This window comes from Ranitomeya variabilis, chromosome 3 (assembly GCF_051348905.1).
Source record: "Ranitomeya variabilis isolate aRanVar5 chromosome 3, aRanVar5.hap1, whole genome shotgun sequence".
Taxonomy (NCBI): domain Eukaryota; kingdom Metazoa; phylum Chordata; class Amphibia; order Anura; family Dendrobatidae; genus Ranitomeya; species Ranitomeya variabilis.
Window position 1 is genome coordinate 31,593,192 of NC_135234.1, and position 20,953 is coordinate 31,614,144.

Below are 20,953 nucleotides of genomic sequence, written 5' to 3' on the forward strand. Positions count from 1 at the left end.
TGCTGCGCTCACCTGGGAACAGTATAAACAATGCTTAATTCGACAATGGTAAAACCGAGTGGAGACAGAACCAAATGACCCACCGAGAATACAGAGACCAAAGACTGAACACAACAGGAGGAACTCGGTCAAGCAGGGGACTGTACTAGCCTTTCACCCGAAGCGGGGTTGAGGCTCTATACAGGAACAGGGACTACTGACTGACATCTTCTTTACCAGCTACAATGTGAAAACTCCATTCCGCAATCGATATGACACACAGCTACCATGTAAAGGGGACCAGGTGACCTACACCTGCCACCGGAGCGCGCAGGGGTGGTGCGCTCGAGACGTCCAACGGTGTGAGCCGGTAGTAGCACCACCTGCTGTCCCGCTGATGACCAACTCTGATTTGACCAACACCGCTACTGTTGCTACGGTGTGTATTTTTGCTGCCACTGAACTTGCAACCACAGCCGATATTCGAATCCAGACACCGGGTGATCTGACCGTGTCTGGAAGACCAACTAATCATACTGAAACAGCACCCGCCGAAGACGGAAGGGCACAACCTCCCCGGCCGGCGAGTGTTCGCCACCAATTGATGCAGTGTAACCTTCTATGAGGATAAACCTCGGAACCACGAAAATGTATATAGTTAACTGTTTGTCTTTTTGTGTTTCTCTGCTGCTATAACCAGACTAGGGTTAACTCTTAAAGGGATCCCTTAGTTTACCCAGGATCCCTATTTTTGCCTTTTTGTTTTGTTTCCTGTTTATCACTGTTACAGAGAACTGCTGGATCATGAACACTGCATGATTACAAACTTATTGTAAATAGTTTGCACCTTCTTAAAGGTGCCCCCTCCTGGTTTTACAACAAAGAGAACTCTTTGCGAAGAAACTGTTCCTGTGAACAGCATTGGAGTTTCTGTCTACACGGACTGGCAGCATGAGTAGCTGCACTACCTCAGAGACTTGGCTCCCTCTTAAAGGGAATGTTCGTTAGTTGTATTTAAGACACAATGTCGCCTTGCAAGAGAATAAATAGAAATAATGTTTTACATAGAGAAGTTATATGTAGTTAGTTAGTTGATTATAGGAAATGCTTAATAATGTGATAGAGAATGAGGACAGGAAAGTGAACCCATAGGGGTTAGTGAGTGAGTCCTCCTAGGAGCCATAGAGAGATGGCTCAGTGATACTGTACTAAGAAAAGAGGCAGTAGGCCTGGGCAGATAGACAGGCGGTCCTGCATGAGACAATCAGAGAGTAACAAGAAAATATTGCACTTAGGAAAGAAAGACGAAGAAAAGTTAATTTATATTTTAGAAGTTTTATCCTAGGTCTTTAGTGGATCCAGCTTATACGTCCTTAAAGGCAATGTTAAATTATTGTTCAGGATTTGCACTCAGTAGAATACCCGGTTGGGTAATAGAAGTTATTTATAGTCTGTTATTTAAAATATTTAACCATGTTTGTAACGTTTAAGAGTCCTCACCTCCCATAAAGGGAAGCACTGTTCTTATTACTTATTACTTGTTATTGCATTTCAAAATTGTATGTTTTTTTGCTGACATGTATTGCTGTTTTCTTCCCAGTCCGGGAGTACTGGATTTAACCGGGGGGAGTGCAGCGCCCCAGAGACCTGGTCGTTGCAGTAACATCGCTCCGCCGCTAAGGGGAGTGATGGTACGTCTGATGGCACTGAAGGAGTTCACCTGACCAGGTATCACAGACACCAATACACTTCACAGTCTGGCCTCCAGGGGGAGCAAAGGGCACTATGTATTAGGCCACTCCTCACAGTCTGGTAAAACTGGGGGTTAGATAGAAAGTTAGACAGAAGCTGACTGGGTTGGAACCAGGCAACATCCTGTGGCAGAGGGTGTTGCGGGGGAAGATTCAGGGGGGTCCCTGTCAGGGGTGGGATCCTGACAGAGGCCTAGCGAACAGAAGGAACGTTACGGGACCGCGCCTGCACTTCATCGCGGCGGTACCCCAAGAAAGGACTAGAAGCGAGGTTTATTGTGAAGAGTGAGAAACGAGATCAAAGCAACAAGGAGAAAACACCAGTAGGAGTCGTGCTGTAAGATCGAGGCAACATCCTACTGAGGCGTGGCCGGAAACGCCGAGGAAGTACTGGCTCCAAGCAATACTTCAAACCAACGGCAGGACAGTCAGTTATAGGCGGGCTGTCTCACCTAAATCACCTAAGCAGACATAGGGGGCAACAGTGGGAGAGGGGCGACTCTAGGGTCCCGGAAGAACTCCAGGCCTACCCGTCATACGGGTGCGTCCTAGCCATATCATCTGGGGGACGGAGAAGAACATCAGAATCAGTTGTGAGGGAACATCAGAAACAGACACAACAGTTGTGAAGACTATCCCGTGGTGCTCAGCAGGGAAGGACTACAACACACAAGCGCTAGAAGGAAGGCACAGATTTCCACCTGCAAAGGGAACTCTGGAGGTGCCATCGGACTGGCCGGTCTCAGACAGCCCAGTTAACCGTACTCTGGATTGAGGATCCTGAAGCCTTCAGTAAAGAGGTAGAGACTGCAACCCTGTGTCCTCGTTATTCCTTGCACCCTGCACCACACCTCATCACTCTCAACTTTTACTGGACGCCCCTTAGCAGGGTCACGGACCGGGTCTAGCCACCGTGACAATCCCAGAACCGAGACAGAGAGGCCCGGTACCGGGTACCCCACGGCCCCTATCATTAGGTCCATAACATACCCAAACTAAGGGCAGCATGAATCAGGGCCTCGCTGCAAAATTGCAGATAGGAGTGTAGTTCTGTAAAACGTTGCAGTTTAGTTTGAAATGCCGGAACACTTCAGGCAGAGACCTGTCAATCAAGTGGAATGGAGCCGGCAAAAGCCGTCTGGGGGCTGCATCAGACTAGTCACCGACTTCTCAACCTATGTTTCCTCTGCAGTGTTGCAGATGTTCTGATGTCCCATGCGTCGGGCAGCATGAATCTAGTGACGGGTTCTCTTTAAATTTGTTTGGACCGAGTGGCAACTTAATTTACGCTTCTTGCTGGACCTGGTTGTCTTCACAGTATATGGACTGGCTTATTCTTTTCTTTCATCTTAGGCTCCTGGATTTACCAATTACACAGATGCCCCCCGAAATCTCAAATGGCAGCAGCAATCTAAAATACTAAATATGTAGGCGCTATATAGAGGCATAATGTGAGCTGTATTTATTATAAGGGCTATTTATTGCGGCATTATGTGGGCTACATATGGCAGTGTGGTCTAGGCAGTATATGGTGGAATTATGTGGGTTGTAAAGACTAGAATAAGATTAGAACAAGGTGGTGACTCTTTTTTAGCTCGCTGCCTAAGGCCCTGATCGTTCACTCAATATTCATGAAGAAATATGCATTTTAATTAAAAATATTTAATTATATTCAAGAGAAATAAAAACTTGTGAAAGCAAAGTATTGGAGACATAAGTGCACTGGAAAATAGCCACTAAAAAGATGTATTATTTTTGCTACCAGTGCTTTTCTCTGGGGTTAACAAGTCAAAATGTTCTTCTTGCTGACCAGCTCCCCAAACGATGAATCTACTGAAGTAGGGAGAAAAGCCAAATATACTGGGGGTAATGGCACCTTCATCTGGGGACTTGGTGGCATAAGGACCTGTCATACCCTCAGTCACCCCGGGCAGCAGGTATTGGCAATAATGTCATCTCCTTTCTTGGTCTCCTTCAGTTGTCGTGCTTGAATCCTAGATAAAACAGTAACCCCGATTTTGGAGAACCCATAAGAGAAGTTTGGCCAACCCTTTTCTTCATGGACTCCTTTCTTAGCATCTTCCAAAAAATTCTCCATCAGTTTCACCAACTCGTCCTCTGTGATCGCGTCACTGCGGAATCTCTCCTGAAGTTCAGGGGTTGCACTTTTGAAGGGACGTGTGACTGAAAATACTGGAGACATTAACGACTCTTCCTATAGGGAGAGAAATTACGATATTAAACCCTGCAATTATCCATGGAGAATAGAGGATGATATAAGGTCATTGCCCAAAATTGAGCTTACGGTTCTCAGCAACGACCTCTATACTGTTCCATCGCCAGAGCTGAAAATAGCTGATTGGCGGGGGTTACGAGTATCAGACATCCACTGATCTTACATTAATGAACTATCCTAACGATTGGGCCTAAATATTGACCTGCACAACCCAGAACTTGGACGCTCTGTACTAGTAATATATATATTTTGTAAAGTACCAATTGGAAAGGATGGTCACACATCTTGTAGAATACTCCAACGGGATGCGAGGTGAGATAGCTACAGGACATGAAATATATATTCTGGGCTGTCCCTGTCTAGTGGCTGTCTCCCCCAACGATGAGATGATCACTGCATATCCCGAAGCCTCCAGTGGTGCTCCAGAAAATGTGTCTGTCTACTAAAAGCATTATTATTGTGCATCTCTTCATAAACCTGTACAAGGAACACTAGAATGGAAAATACAACCTAAGACCACCCTATACTTACCGTTTGGCCTTATCAGTGGCATCAGTTCACGGCAAACATCCCTTGTAGCAAAAAAAAGTTGTTTTTCAGAATTACTTCTGCTTGGAATGCGAATGAAGTTGTGTCAGCAGCTGATGAGGATAGACGTGGAAACATATTAGATGTTGAGCTGGTTATTGGCAAAGCAGCTGGGCCCGATGGCCTCAGTCCACGTGTCCTCAGAGCGTGTGCAAACCAACTGTGTACTGTCTTCCAGCACCTGTTTAACTGGAGCCTTCATTCACAGGGGGTACCAGAACTGTGGAAGACCACCTGCCTGGTGTAGGTTCCGAAGACCACTTTTCCAACTTCCCTACAAGACTATCGTCCAGTGGCCTTAACATCACATGCTATGAAGTCCTTGGAGAGAATAATACTCGCCTACTTGTGTCCGAGGGTGAGGGCTTTTACTGACCTCCTACAGTTGCGTACCCGCAGAGATTAGGGGTGGATGATGCTGTAGTGTCTCTGCTACATACAGTACATTCATTCTTGGGCAATGATGGAACTGCAGTGCGTGCCATGTTTTTTTACTTCTCAAGTGCTTTCAATACCTTACAGTCGCCCTATGTAATAAGCTGACTGACATGGCGGTAGATGAGGGGATGGTGAACTGGATAAACGACTACCTGACGGACAGGCCGCAGTTTGTAAGGATGGGGGAGGTGGTATCTGGCAGTGTATGGAGCAGTGTTGGAGCCCCTCAGGGTACAGAGCTATCGCCCTTCCTCTTCACATTGTATACAGCTGACTTTCAGTATAAATCAGATTTTTGTCACCTCCCAAAATTCTCAGATGACTCAGTGATTGTAGGGGGCATTGTGGGGTGCTGGGGGGAGGAGGAATATAGAAGGGTGGTTTCTGACTTTGTGGATTGGTGCCGGACTAACTGTCTAGAACTAAATGTAAAGAAAACCAAGGAGTTGGTGGTGAGTTAAAGAAAGAAAAAGTAGGATTACTTACCGATCAATATTGCTGGCCAGGAGGTTGAGATTATTGAGAGCTCCAAATATTTGGGGGTTCACCTTGACAGTAAACTCGATTGGAGGTGTCATACAGAAAAGGTTTACAAGAAGGGAATGAGCAGACTCTACTTTCTTTGGAAGCTCAGGTCATTCAGTGTGTGCAGTAAAATGCTGGAAATGTTCTACCATTCCGTTGTGGCAAGCGCCATCTTTTTTGCTATCATATGCTGGGGCAGTAGTGTGCGAGTATCTGACGCTAATAAGCTCAACAAACTTATCAAGAAGGCAAGCGCGGCTGTTGGCCTCCATCTGGACTCTTTTGAGGAGGTATTGGAGGATAGGATTCAGAAGAAGTGTAGAGCTATAATGATCAATAATACACACCCACTATACGAGCTGTTCTTGAAGCAGAAGAGCACATTCAGCAGCCGTGTAATCCTACTAAGGTGCAAGAAGGAGAAATTCAGGAAAACGTTTGTACCTACTGCTATGGTGATGTATAATAATGTCTAAGGGTCACTTCCATCTGTCTGTCTGTCACGGATATTCATTGGTCGTGGCCTCTGTCATGGAAATCCAAGTCGCTGATTGGTCGTGGCAAAACGCTCATGACCATTGCCACGACCAATCAGCGACGGCCATAGTCTGGCAGCGAAATGGCCGCTGCTTTACTGCCCTGCAGTCAGCGCTGAGCGCTCACACAGGGTTAATGCCAGCGTTAATGGACCGTGGTGTAACGCACTCCGGTTACGCAGCTATTAACCCTGTGCGACAAACTTTTTACTATTGATGCTGTATATGCAGCATCAATAGTAAAAAGATCTAATGTTACAAATAATAATAATAAAAAAAGGTTATTCTCACCTTCCGACGTCGCTCGCTGTCCTCGGCAGTGCAAGCGGCAGGTTCCGGTGCCAAGGATGCTCTGCGAGAAGGACCTGCCATGATGTCACGGTCATGTGACCGCGACGTCATCACAGGTCCTGCACTCATACCAACCCTGGGACCGGAAGCTGCCGCGTGCACCGCACACAGGCGCCAGGACTTCAGGGGGCCTTCGGAAGGTGAGTATATGTTTATTTTTTATTTTGTCTTTTTTAACCACGCATATAGTGCCCACATTGCTATATACTACATGGGCTGTGTTACTGCGTGGGCTCTGTTATATACTACATCTCTGTGCTATATACTAACGTGGCTATGTTATATACTGTGTGCCTGCTATATACTGCTTGGGCTGTGTTACATACTGCGTGGGCTCTGTTATATACTACATCTCTGTGCTATATACTATGTAGCTGGGCAATATACAACGTGACTGTGCAATATACAACGTGACTGTCCAATATACTACGTGGCTGTGTTATATACTACGTAGCTGTGCAATATACTATGTGGCTGTGTTGGTTCTGTTATATACTACATCGACTGTGCAATATACTATGTGGCTCTGTTATATACTACATGGCTGTGCAATATGCTACGTGGCTATGTTATATACTACATGGCTGTGCAATATACTACGTGGCTCTACAATATACTACATGGCTATGTTATATACTACGTGGCTCTGCTATATACTACGTGGCTGACCAATATACTACATACCTGTGCAATACACTACGTGGCTATGTGATATACTACGTGGCTATGTTATATACTATGTAGCTCTGCTATATACTACGTACACTGTGTTACATACTACGTAGCTGTTATATACTACGTAGCTATGTTATATACTACGTCAGTTGTGTTATATACTACGTCACTGTGCAATATAGTATGTAGCCTGTGCTATATACTACCTACATATTCTAGAATACCCAATACGTTAGAATCGGGCCACCATCTAGTGTAGAATAATTTACTAAGGGGGGTAGACAATAATGACTGATTGCTGGTGTACTAATGTCAATTCACAGTGATTTATATACCTGAACCACCCACATTTATTTGTTATGTAATGTTAGTATACCTGTGCAAGATTTGTGTCCAAATATTTTAGGTACTGCTGTTTGTATTGCTGCTGTAATACTGTAATTTCCCCCCGGGATCAATGAAGTGTATTCTATCGTATCGCATAACCAAAGTAACAACGTAGGATATTGGATAATGCTGCCATCTATATATATAATTGTCTAAGGGGCACTTCCGTCTGTTTGTCTGTCTGTCACGGAAATCCCGCGTCACTGATTGGTGACCAATCAGTGACGGGCACAGCCCAGTCGAGAATTAGTCCCTCCCTACTTCCGTCCAGTCAGTGTCCGGCACCCGCTCCATACTCCCCTCAAGTCAGTGCTCACACAGGGTTAATGGCAGCGTTAACGGACCGCGTTTATGCTGCGGGTAACGCACTCCGTTACCCCTGCTATTAACCCTGTGTGACCAGCTTTTTACTATTGATGCTGCCTATGCAGCATCAATAGTAAAAAAATCTAATGCTAAAAATAATAAAAAAACAAACAGCCTGCTATTCTCACCTTCCGTCGTCCGCTGATGCGTGCGCGGCTGACGCCAGCTTCCGTTCCCAGAGATGCATTGCGAAATTACCCAGAAGACTTAGCGGTCTCATGGGCTGTGTTATATACTGCGTGGGCTGTGCTATATATTACGTGGGCTGTGTTATATACTGCGTGGGCTGTTATATACTGCGTGGGCTGTGTTATATACTGCTTGGGCTGTGATATATACAGCCCATATATATCACAGCCCAAGCAGTATATAACACAGCCCACGCAGTATATAACAGCCCACGCAGTATATAACACAGCCCACGTAACGCTGTGATATATACAGCGTGGGCTGTGATACATACTGCATGGGCTGTGTTATATACTGCATAGGCTGTGCTATACATTACGTGGGCTGTGTTATATGCTATGTGGGCTGTGTTATATACTGCATGGCCTGTGTTATATACTGCATGGCCTGTGTTATATACTGCGTGGCCTGTGTTATATACTGCGTGGCCTGTGTTATATACTGCGTGGCTGTGTTATATACTGCGTGGGCTGTGTTATATATTGCGTGGGCTGTTATATACTGCATGGGCTGTGTTATATACTGTGTGTAAAGTAAGCTGCGGAGACACCATCACATGTTTCTCAACGCAAGCAATGAATAGCCAGGCCTTTCTCCGGGAAGGAACAACCATGGGAAGGGCAGCATCCAATAAAGGAGAATATCCAATAAAGGAAGACCACCTATGCCAAGCATGGTATCCATCCACAAACAGCTGTTTCGGGGTTTTTGCCCCTCATCAGTGTGGAGTAGGAAACTGGCTATTAGGAGCAGTGCCTGGTGAAAGGCTATGAAGGAACAGACGAATGACCTCGGGGAGACCAAAACATCCAACACTGCGGAGACACCATCACGTGTTTCTCAACGTAGTGATCCAGAACACTGCCCCCATCCCTTATGGGAAATGTGCAAACGCATGTAAAGTAAGCTGCGGAGACACCATCACGTTTTTCTCAACGCAAGCAATGAATAGCCAGGCCTTTCTCCGGGAAGGAACAACCACGGGAAGGGCATCATCCAATAAAGGAAGACCACCTATGCCAAGCATGGTATCCATCCACAAACAGCTGTTTCGGGGTTTTTGCCCCTCATCAGTGTGGAGTAGGAAACTGGCTATTAGGAGCAGTGCCTGGTGAAAGGCTATGAAGGAACAGATGAATGACCTCGGGGAGACCAAAACATCCAACACTGCGGAGACACCATCACGTGTTTCTCAACGCAGTGATCCAGAACACTGCCCCCATCCCTTATGGGAAATATGCAAACGCATGTAAAGTAAGCTGCGGAGACACCATCACGTGTTTCTCAACGCAAGCAATGAATAGCCAGGCCTTTCTCCGGGAAGGAACAACCACGGGAAGTGTTATGATCTGGTGACCTTGGAGCCGCATGAGAGACTTTCTCAGGAGTAGGTGGTACCTGTACTGACCGCAAACCCTAATCTAACACTGCAACTAGAAGTAGCCGTGGGATGTACCTAACACGTCCTAGACATCTCGACACAGCCGGAGGACTAAATACCCCTATAGATGGGAATTCTATCTTGCCTCAGAGCAGAACCCCAAAGGATAGGCAGCCCCCCACAAATATTGACTGTGAGTATAAGAGCAAAGACACACGCAGGCAGAATAACAGGATTTAGCAAAAGAGGCACTTCTAGCTAAATAGAAAAGGATAGGACAGAATTCTAAGCGGTCAGTATTAAAATCCTAAAAACATCCACAGCAGATAATACAAATATTCCACATCTAACTAAAGACATAGAAAGTATATCTGCATCTCCTGAGAATCCAGCATGACTGAAAAATCCAAACAAAGTCTAAGCTGGACAAAAACACAATAAATTGCACTGAATTGCAAAGCACACTGCATGTGTGCACAGAGACAAAAAACCAGACACTTATCTTAGCTGAATTTGCAGCAGGGCATGAGGAGCCAGAGAGAGATGCAATCCCTCCAAGTACAATGGGCAACTGGCACAGACTCATGGATCCTGCACACCTAAATACCTAATAGAGCTGCAATCAGCAGAAACACCTGCCCGGATTACAACCCCAAGACATCTGCACTACCACCAACAACCACCGGAGGGAGCCCAAGAGCAGAATTCACAACAGGGAAGAGCAGCATCCAATAAAGGAGAATATCCAATAAAGGAAGACCACCTATGCCAAGCATGGTATCCATCCACAAACAGCTGTTTCGGGGTTTTTGCCCCTCATAAGCGTGGAGTAGGAAACTGGCTATTAGGAGCAGTGCCTGGTGAAAGGCTATGAAGGAACAGATGAATGACCTCGGGGAGACCAAAACATCCAACACTGCGGAGACACCATCACGTGTTTCTCAATGCACTGATCCAGAACACTGCCCCCATCCCTTATGGGAAATATGCAAACGCATCCTTACTTAGCTTACTTTACATGCGTTTGCATATTTCCCATAAGGGATGGGGGCAGTGTTCTGGATCACTGCGTTGAGAAACACGTGATGGTGTCTCCGCAGTGTTGGATGTTTTGGTCTCCCTGAGGTCATTCATCTGTTCCTTCATAGCCTTTCACCAGGCACTGCTCCTAATAGCCAGTTTCCTACTCCACACTGATGAGGGGCAAAACCCCCGAAACAGCTGTTTGTGGATGGATACCATGCTTGGCATAGGTGGTCTTCCTTTATTGGATATTCTCCTTTATTGGATGCTGCCCTTCCCGTGGTTGTTCCTTCCCGGAGAAAGGCCTGGCTATTCATTGCTTGCGTTGAGAAACACATGATGGTGTCTCCGCAGCTTACTTTACATGCGTTTGCATATTTCCCATAAGGGATGGGGCAGTGTTCTGGATCACTGCATTGAGAAACACGTGATGGTGTCTCCGCAGTGTTGGATATTTTGGTCTCCCCGAGGTCATTCATCTGTTCCTTCATAGCCTTTCACCAGGCACTGCTCCTAATAGCCAGTTTCCTACTCCACACTGATGAAGGGCAAAACCCCCGAAACAGCTGTTTGTGGATGGATACCATGCTTGGCATAGGTGGTCTTCCTTTATTGGATATTCTCCTTTATTGGATGCTGCCCTTCCCGTGGTTGTTCCTTCCCGGAGAAAGGCCTGGCTATTCATTGCTTGCGTTGAGAAACACGTGATGGTGTCTCCGCAGCTTACTTTACATGCGTTTGCATATTTCCCATAAGGGATGGGGGCAGTGTTCTGGATCACTGCGTTGAGAAACACGTGATGGTGTCTCCGCAGTGTTGGATGTTTTGGTCTCCCCGAGGTCATTCATCTGTTCCTTCATTGTATACTGTGTGGGCTGTGTTATATACTGCGTGGCTGCTATATACTACGTGGCTCCTATATACTACGTGGCCTGTGCTATATACTATGTGGCTGCTATATACATACATACATATTCTAGAATACCCGATGCGTTAGAATCGGGCCACCATCTAGTCTGACTTATAATAGGGTTTCTCTGGTTTGGCCATGGGTTCTATCATTTTGATTTTTCCTGTCAAATCTATTGAAACTGTCAATGGAGGTTACGAATTGAGCCACAGATGGCAGCATGAAAAAAGACTAATACGTTGTTCACACTTGTTTTTTTAGGAGTTTTTTAAGTGGAAACTCTCCAAAATCCTCATTAAGGATCTCTTGAAGAGTATATACACATGGCGTCATTTAGACACTGGAGCAGCTGTTGAGCTTTCCCAGGTGAAACCGCTTCTGGAAAAGCTGGAGGTAATTTCCCTGAGGTGGTTCCATCATTGTTCTTACGCGTCTTTCTCTGTGTCACTTCTTAACAGCTTCATGGTTTCCAAACCCTGAATTGGTTAAAAGAAGTGACATAAGATAGAATGTGCACAGCAATGTCATTTTGACCTTGCTGTATTTTGTGGGTCGCTTTTTCAGGAGGATTACGGGTGGAACCACATACCTCAAACTAGGCACTGTCCAATCAAAATACTGCATAAAACTCTCCTGGAAAAAAAAAAACTATTTCAGAACTCTTAAAACATCTTCAAAATAACTGTAGGAAAGGCTTCAAGAAAAGAAAAAAATCTCCAAAAACTACCACCCAAAAAAGGATGCTGAGAAAGGAGAGTACTAAATTACACAGGGCGACGACAGGACAGGCGGACATCAGAAACGAAGGCCAAGTGCATGCTTGGAAGGAGCCCATGGAGAAGTTCTTAGGCCCATGGTAGAACCCAGCTCATGCAAGTCCTAGTTTCCTTTAATTAGTCATTGTATATTGGTACAATTAGTTGACCGAATTTCAATTTTTGCTATTAATTCCTCAACTCACACACAAATAACCCCATAACGAAAACGTAATTTAGGGCCCTATCTGAAGCTTCTGGGCATCATTACCACCTCACTCCTAACCTCCTGAGACAGGACATCCTGGTGCCCCTTCTTTATGACTTAAGTACACTAGCTCTTGATGAGGCTACATCGATGTGCAAATTTTTAATGAACCATTAAAGACAAGAGTGGAGCAAACTGGAATGGGAATTCCCTCTCCTGATACCAAAATGGATTCTTCAATGGTATATAAGTAATTGAGGAGACAATCACATGGGACAGGGAAGGGTCAGACCTGAAGCTTGTGGTGCTCAACTACCATGAGACTTTAACAGTATTGGTCTTCTCACATAGGTCAAAGGGACTTTTTAGGTTCTCCTAGGTTTCAGGGAGACTGTAACCCCTCCACCCTGTAAAGTTACGCCCCTGGAGAGATCCAATGAAGACTGAGAATAGCAGGGCAGAGTAGGACGACCATGTGTAAGTTAAAGAAGACATATAGCAAATCAGTAGAGGAACTGGTGCAGTTGGATTTTGGTAAAGAGTACTCCATCCCGGCTCAGCCTCTGGTTTTTTAATCACAGCAGGATCCCACCTACACATATGAATGTAGGCTAATAGCCCATGATAGGAGTCACATTAGGTTAGGTTCCCAGCAAAGAAAGTCGCCTTGTTGTTGGCTGCTGGGCATACATGAATTGGTCAATTTATAAGCAAAATAGCCTCGTTTTTTTTCCTATTTCCTAGAGCTGTAATGCAATTCCAATTTCATATATTTCATGCTTGCATACCTGTTGTGTATCCGCTTTTTGGGCTCCCCTGGTGGTTGCTGGTGGTACTGGTGACTTGTTTGCACTTTGCTTCTTCTGTTCACCTGCTTCCATCAGTGTTTGGGAGTTTCCTATTTAGCCTTGCTCTCCAGTCATTTCCTTGCCGGTCATCATTGTAACCAGAGCCTTCGGTTGCATGTTCCTGCTACTAGTCTGCTGATCAGCTAAGTGGACTTTGTCCTTTTGTTTTGTACCTTTTGTCCAGTTTGCAGTTTTTGTAATCCTCTGTAGCTGGAAGCTCTTGCGGGCTGAAATTGCCACTCCTGTGTCATGAGTTGACACAGGAGTCTTAAAGTAATTTCAGGATGGTTTTTGAAAGGGTTTTCAGTTGACCGTGAAGTCCTCTTTTGTATCCTTCTGCTATCTAGTAAGTGGACCTCTCTTTGCTAAATCTACTTTCATACTGTGTATGTCTTTTCCTCTTAATTCACCGTTATTACATGTGGGGGGCTGCTATTATCTTTTGGGGTATTTCCCTAGAGGTAAGCCAGGTCTGTTTCTTCCTCTACCAGGCGTAGTTAGTCCTCCGGCTGGCGCGTGGCATATAGGAAGCCGTAGGTACGCTCCCTGGCTACTGTTAGTTGTGTGGTAGATTTAGCTCACGGTCAACTCGAGTTTCCATCACCCGAGAGCTCGTTCGTTACTTATGTGTTTTTTACGTTCCCTTGCCATTGGGAACCATGACAGTATGACCGGCCTACAAAGTGTTAATTGTTTGGGCTGAAGCAGGAGAAAAAGAAGTGTTGAAGGGAATTTTTTTTTTTTTTTCTTTCCCTCAGAGTTTTGCTGCCTAGCCCTTAATTGCTGTCTAGCTGCTTCTTACCTCCTCTTAACCCTTGAATGGCTCTGACCTTAGCTGTTTAACATGGATGTCCAGAGTTTGGCTGCAGGTTTAAATAATCTTGCTACGAAGGTTCAAAATTTACAAGATTTTGTTATACATGCTCCTATTTCTGAACCTAAAATCCCTACACCAGAGGTGTTTTCCGGAGATAGATCTCGGTTTTTGAATTTCAAATATAATTGTAAATTATTCCTTTCTCTCAGACCTCACTCCTCAGGAGATCCTGTCCAGCAGGTTAAGATTGTAATCTCTTTGCTGCGAGGTGACCCTCAAAATTGGGCATTTTCATTGGCACCAGGGGATCCTGCGTCGCTCAATGTGGATGCGTTTTTCCTGGCTTTAGGGTTGCTTTATGAGGAACCTAATTTGGAGATTCAAGCTGAAAAAGCTTTGATAGCCCTATCTCAAGGGCAAGATGAAGCGGAGATATACTGCCAAAAATTTCGTAGGTGGTCTGTGCTTACTCAGTGGAATGAGTGCGCCTTAGCGGCAAATTTCAGAGAGGGCCTTTCTGATGCCGTTAAAGATGTTATGGTCGGGTTCCCTGCGCCTACAGGTCTGAATGAGTCCATGACAATGGCAATTCAGATTGATCGGCGTTTGCGGGAGCGCAAACCCGTGCACCATTTGGCGGTATCTTCTGAAGAGACGCCAGAGAAAATGCAATGTGACAGAGTTATGTCCAGAAGCGAGCGGCAGAATTATAGGCGTAAAAATGGGTTATGCTTCTATTGTGGTGATTCTGCTCATGTTATATCGGCATGCTCTAAGCGTACTAGGAAGGTTGACAAGTCCATTTCAATTGGCACTTTACAGTCCAAATTTATTTTGTCTGTAACCTTGATTTGTTCATTATCAGTTATTACCGTGGATGCCTATGTGGACTCGGGCGCCGCTCTGAGTCTTATGGACTGGTCCTTTGCCAGGCGCTGTGGGTTTGATTTAGAGCCTCTGGAAGTCCCTATACCTCTGAAGGGTATTGATTCTACACCTTTGGCTTGTAATAAACCACAGTTCTGGACGCAAGTCACTATGCGTATGACTCCAGACCATCAGGAGGTGATTCGCTTCCTTGTGTTGTACAATTTACATGATGTTTTGGTGCTTGGATTACCATGGTTACAGTCTCATAACCCAGTCCTTGACTGGAAGGCTATGTCTGTGTTAAGCTGGGGATGTCGGGGGGCTCATGGGGACACTCCTATGGTGTCCATTTCGTCATCTATTCCATCTGAGATTCCGGCATTTTTGTCTGATTATCGTGATATTTTTGAAGAGCCTAAGATTGGTTCACTCCCTCCTCACAGGGATTGTGATTGCGCCATAGATCTGATTCCTGGCAGTAAATTTCCAAAGGGTCGTTTGTTTAACCTATCTGTACCTGAACATGCTGCTATGCGCGAGTATATTAAGGAGTCCCTGGAAAAGGGACATATTCGTCCTTCTTCATCACCTTTAGGAGCCGGTTTTTTCTTTGTCTCTAAAAAGGATGGCTCTCTGAGGCCTTGTATTGATTATCGTCTCCTGAATAAAATTACAGTCAAATATCAGTATCCGTTGCCTTTGCTGACTGATTTGTTTGCTCGCATAAGGGGGGCTAAGTGGTTCTCTAAGATTGATCTTCGTGGGGCGTATAATTTGGTGCGAATTAAGCAGGGGGATGAGTGGAAGACCGCATTTAATACGCCTGAGGGCCATTTTGAGTATTTGGTAATGCCTTTCGGCCTTTCTAATGCACCTTCTGTCTTTCAGTCCTTAATGCATGATATTTTCCGTGAATATTTGGATAAATTTATGATTGTGTACTTGGATGATATTTTGATTTTTTCTGATGACTGGGAGTCTCATGTTCAGCAGGTCAGGAGGGTTTTTCAGGTTTTGCGGGAGAATTCTTTGTGTGTAAAGGGTTCAAAGTGTGTTTTTGGGGTTCAAAAAATTTCATTTTTGGGATATATTTTCCCCTTCTTCTATTGAGATGGACCCTGTCAAGGTTCGGGCTATTTACGACTGGACGCAGCCTACTTCTCTAAAGAGTCTCCAGAAATTCTTGGGCTTTGCTAATTTTTATCGTCGATTTATAGCTGGTTTTTCTGGCGTTGCTAAACCTCTGACGGATTTGACTAAAAAGGGTGCTGATGTTGCCAATTGGTCCCCTGCTGCCGTGGAGGCCTTTCGGGAGCTTAAGCGCCGCTTTTTGTCTGCCCCTGTGTTGCGCCAGCCTGATGTTTCTCTTCCCTTTCAGGTTGAGGTCGATGCTTCCGAGATCAGAGCGGGGGCGGTTTTGTCGCAGAAAAGTTCCGACTGCTCAGTGATGAGACCTTGTGCGTTCTTTTCGCGAAAATTTTCGGCCGCCAAGCGAAACTATGATGTTGGTAATCGGGAGCTTTTGGCCATGAAGTGGGCATTTGAGGAGTGGCGTCATTGGCTTGAGGGTGCCAGACATCAGGTGGTAGTTTTGACTGATCACAAGAATTTAATTTATTTGGAGTCTGCCAGGCGCCTGAATCCTAGACAGGCACGTTGGTCGTTGTTCTTTTCCCGGTTTAATTTTGTGGTCTCGTACTTACCGGGTTCTAGGAATGTGAAAGCAGATGCTCTTTCTAGGAGTTTTGAGCCTGACTCTCCTGGGAATTCTGAACCTGCTGGTGTCCTTAAGGATGGAGTGGTTTTGTCTGCTGTCTCTCCAGATTTGCGACGTGCTTTGCAAGAATTTCAGGCGGATAGACCTGATCGTTGTCCGTCTGGTAGACTGTTTGTTCCTGACGAGTGGACCACTAGAGTCATCTCGGAAGTTCATTCTTCTACTCTGGCAGGTCATCCGGGAATTTTTGGCACCAGAGATTTGGTGGCTAGATCCTTCTGGTGGCCTTCCCTGTCTCGAGATGTGCGTGTTTTTGTGCAGTCTTGCGATGTGTGTGCTCGGGCCAAGCCTTGTTGTTCTAGGGCTAGTGGGTTGTTGTTGCCCTTGCCTATTCCGAAGAGGCCTTGGACGCACATCTCTATGGACTTTATCTCGGATCTCCCTGTTTCTCAGAAGATGTCTGTCATCTGGGTGGTGTGTGACCGTTTTTCTAAAATGGTTCATTTGGTGCCATTGCCTAAGTTGCCTTCCTCATCTGAGTTGGTCCCTCTGTTTTTTCAAAATGTGGTTCGCTTGCATGGTATTCCGGAAAACATCGTTTCTGACAGGGGTACCCAGTTCGTGTCTAGATTTTGGCGGGCAGTCTGTGCCAGGTTGGGCATTGATTTGTCCTTTTCGTCTGCATTCCATCCTCAGACCAATGGCCAGACGGAGCAAACTAATCAAACTTTGGAGACTTATTTGAGGTGTTTTGTGTCTGCGGATCAGGATGATTGGGTTGCCTTTCTGCCGTTGGCGGAGTTTGCTCTTAATAATCGGGCTAGTTCTGCCACTTTGGTTTCTCCTTTCTTTTGCAATTCAGGGTTTCATCCGCGTTTTTCATCTGGTCAGGTTGAATCTTCGGATTGTCCTGGAGTGGATGCGGTGGTGGATCGGTTGCATCGGATTTGGGGACAAGTGGTGGATAATTTGGAATTGTCCCAGGAGAGGACTCAGCAGTTTGCTAACCGTCGTCGTCGTGTTGGTCCCCACCTTCGCGTTGGGGACTTGGTGTGGTTGTCTTCCCGTTTTGTCCCTATGAGGGTTTCTTCTCCCAAATTTAAGCCTCGGTTCATCGGTCCTTATAGGATTTTGGAGATTCTTAACCCTGTTTCCTTTCGTTTGGACCTCCCGGCTTCTTTCGCTATCCATAATGTGTTCCATCGGTCGTTGTTGCGGAGATATGAGGTACCGGTGGTTCCTTCTACTGAACCTCCTGCTCCTGTGCTGGTGGAGGGTGAATTGGAGTACGTCATGGAGAAGATCTTGGACTCCCGTATTTCCAGATGGAGACTTCAATATCTGGTTAAATGGAAGGGCTATGGTCAGGAAGATAATTCTTGGGTAACTGCCTCTGATGTTCATGCCTCGGATTTGGTTCGTGCCTTTCATAGGGCTCATCCAGATCGCCCTGGCGGTTCTTGTGAGGGTTCGGTGCCCCCTCCTTAAGGGGAGGGTACTGTTGTGTATCCGCTTTTTGGGCTCCCCTGGTGGTTGCTGGTGGTACTGGTGACTTGTTTGCACTTTGCTTCTTCTGTTCACCTGCTTCCATCAGTGTTTGGGAGTTTCCTATTTAGCCTTGCTCTCCAGTCATTTCCTTGCCGGTCATCATTGTAACCAGAGCCTTCGGTTGCATGTTCCTGCTACTAGTCTGCTGATCAGCTAAGTGGACTTTGTCCTTTTGTTTTGTACCTTTTGTCCAGTTTGCAGTTTTTGTAATCCTCTGTAGCTGGAAGCTCTTGCGGGCTGAAATTGCCACTCCTGTGTCATGAGTTGACACAGGAGTCTTAAAGTAATTTCAGGATGGTTTTTGAAAGGATTTTCAGTTGACCGTGAAGTCCTCTTTTGTATCCTTCTGCTATCTAGTAAGTGGACCTCTCTTTGCTAAATCTACTTTCATACTGTGTATGTCTTTTCCTCTTAATTCACCGTTATTACATGTGGGGGGCTGCTATTATCTTTTGGGGTATTTCCCTAGAGGTAAGCCAGGTCTGTTTCTTCCTCTACCAGGCGTAGTTAGTCCTCCGGCTGGCGCGTGGCATATAGGAAGCCGTAGGTATGCTCCCTGGCTACTGTTAGTTGTGTGGTAGATTTAGCTCACGGTCAACTCGAGTTTCCATCACCCGAGAGCTCGTTCGTTACTTATGTGTTTTTTACGTTCCCTTGCCATTGGGAACCATGACACATACCATAGTGTTACAGAGTGCTACTTTATTAGTTAGTAATAAATGGAGATGGCTACTCTTAGTACCTGTACACACCTGCTTTTTGGTTGAAAGTGACAGTCTTTGTTACTTTCATACCCGAAAGCTGGCTTTGGAGTCGATCTCTTGCCTCAAAGGTCTTTCTCTCTTTTTTTATGGCTTATACCCATGTAAGAGCTTAGTCACCACTGATGATATGATCTATGTGTGCAGTGACAGTGGATATACACCGTATCGCAATAAATTGTGTTATGATTTCCTGCTTCAGTAAGATGTACCATACCTCTAAATGCAGTTCCAGCATTATTGACCAGAACATCCAGACCACCATACTTTTCCTCTAAGTAATTCCGCAGAGCCCGGATGCCGGTCACTTTGGTAATATCCAGCTGATGGGACAACCCTTCATTGTTTAGGGTCTTGACAGCTTCTTCTCCAAGTTCTGTCTCGTGTCTCTTCAGGCACGTCGGCGTGCCGCCCCTCTGCAGCCGGTCACACGCTCGGTCTCCTCCCATCTTCTCCTTAGGGACCGGGCATGCGCACACTCCTCCTCTTCACTCCTGGCTGCGACCTGACCCGGCAGCATTGCTGGGCCAATAGAAGGCAGCCACTTGGTATTTCAGGCCACCCTTCCATGGTGTAGGCGCCTGATTGTTAAGTTAAACCCTGTGTTTGGCTCTTCACCCAGGTCCATCACTTCACTTCCTCTGTGTAGTCCTGGTTCCCTGCCCTCCTTCCCTGTGTTCCTTATTTCCTCGTCCTAGGAGCTCAGTATCCTGCTGCTACAGTTTCCGTGGATCTTCCCACGGTTCCCTGTGTTCTCTCTCGTGGTTTCCTATCTACTCCTCTGGAGCCGATCCCTGGTCCTGGCATCCGAAGTACTAGTTACCTTCGAGCTTGCCCCCTAACTATCCCTGTATAGGGGTTGGTCTATCTGGTTCGCTCGCTCGAGGGAGGTTCGGTATTACGGTCCAGTGGGTCCACTCTTGTCTCTTTCCTCCTCCCCTAGCGTAACACATGACTCCCTGGAACTGTTTGCACAGAGCCCTGACCACAGCCAGTCCGAGCCCTTTATTGTCCCCTGTGACTACTGCAACCCGCTCTCCGGCCAAGCTCAAAGCCCCGACGGCATATGTACAAGACCTACGTAATACGTTGACATCAGGTTCAGTTAAGGACTCCAGGAATTTATTACAAAAGCTTCCTCCGCAGAACAGAAAGACACGACAGCAGATTATACTTGAGCCTCACATATATTGACATCCAGCGCTGGGAAAGAGTAAATGATAACATCACTGGTGGTCTAGAGCAATAATGGAATTATTAGCAGTTAGTCCTTTTTAATATAACTTTCTAAATTATACTTCTCAATATAATAACCATGAAACCACTTTATCAAGGGTGTGTGTCATTCATGTAACAAAAGAAGTACATTAATCAATTTATAAACAACTATTTTACAAAAATACATAAAAAATTATTATTTAAATAGAAAGGTGCTGAAAATGAAAAAGGGAACAATTGACAACGTTATGCAAAGTATTCAGTAACAGTTCATGTGGTATTATTCGATCACTATGTGGTGGTAATGTGTAGTCCGGCCATGGTGTGGCAGTATTTATTTCTTGTATGTGGTATTATTCAATCACTGTGTGGTGGTAATATGGTGTCTTGTCATGATGTGGCAGTATTTGTTCCTTGGATGTGGTATTATTCGATCACTATGTTGTGGTAATACACGGTCTGGTTACGTTGTGACGGTATTTGACCTTGTCATAGTGCATTTTAAAAAAATCTTTTGGCCAAAACAAAAGGTGGCTATATATGTGATACGGTGTTTGATGGGAACTGTTACTGTGTGATTGGTGAGGATGAGGTACATAAGTGGAGCTGGGATGTAGGACTGTGGAAAGGTGGGTGGGTGGAAGCAAAGCTGAGGTGGAGTCTAGGCAGAGTCTCAAGGGGGACCAAAAATTTTGCTAGTATGTGGCCCTGAAATTCCTGGTGGCAGCCCTGCCTGGTGAACTGTAGCAGTAATGGAATAAATTATAACATCCCTGGTGGTCTAGAGCAGTAATGGAATAAATAAAATCCCTTGTAGTTTGAAACACAGTAATCCTGTGCTGTAATGTGAGGAATAATAACATCACTAGTGTTCGG

The 20,953-nt window shown here is 45.5% G+C and overlaps 1 pseudogene; it reads right to left on the reverse strand.

Annotated features, from left to right (window-relative positions):
* Positions 1–3,432: 3,432 nt before the first annotated feature.
* Positions 3,433–19,308, reverse strand: LOC143816947 (carbonyl reductase [NADPH] 1-like; annotated as a pseudogene).
* Between the last annotated feature and the right edge of the window lie 1,645 nt (positions 19,309–20,953).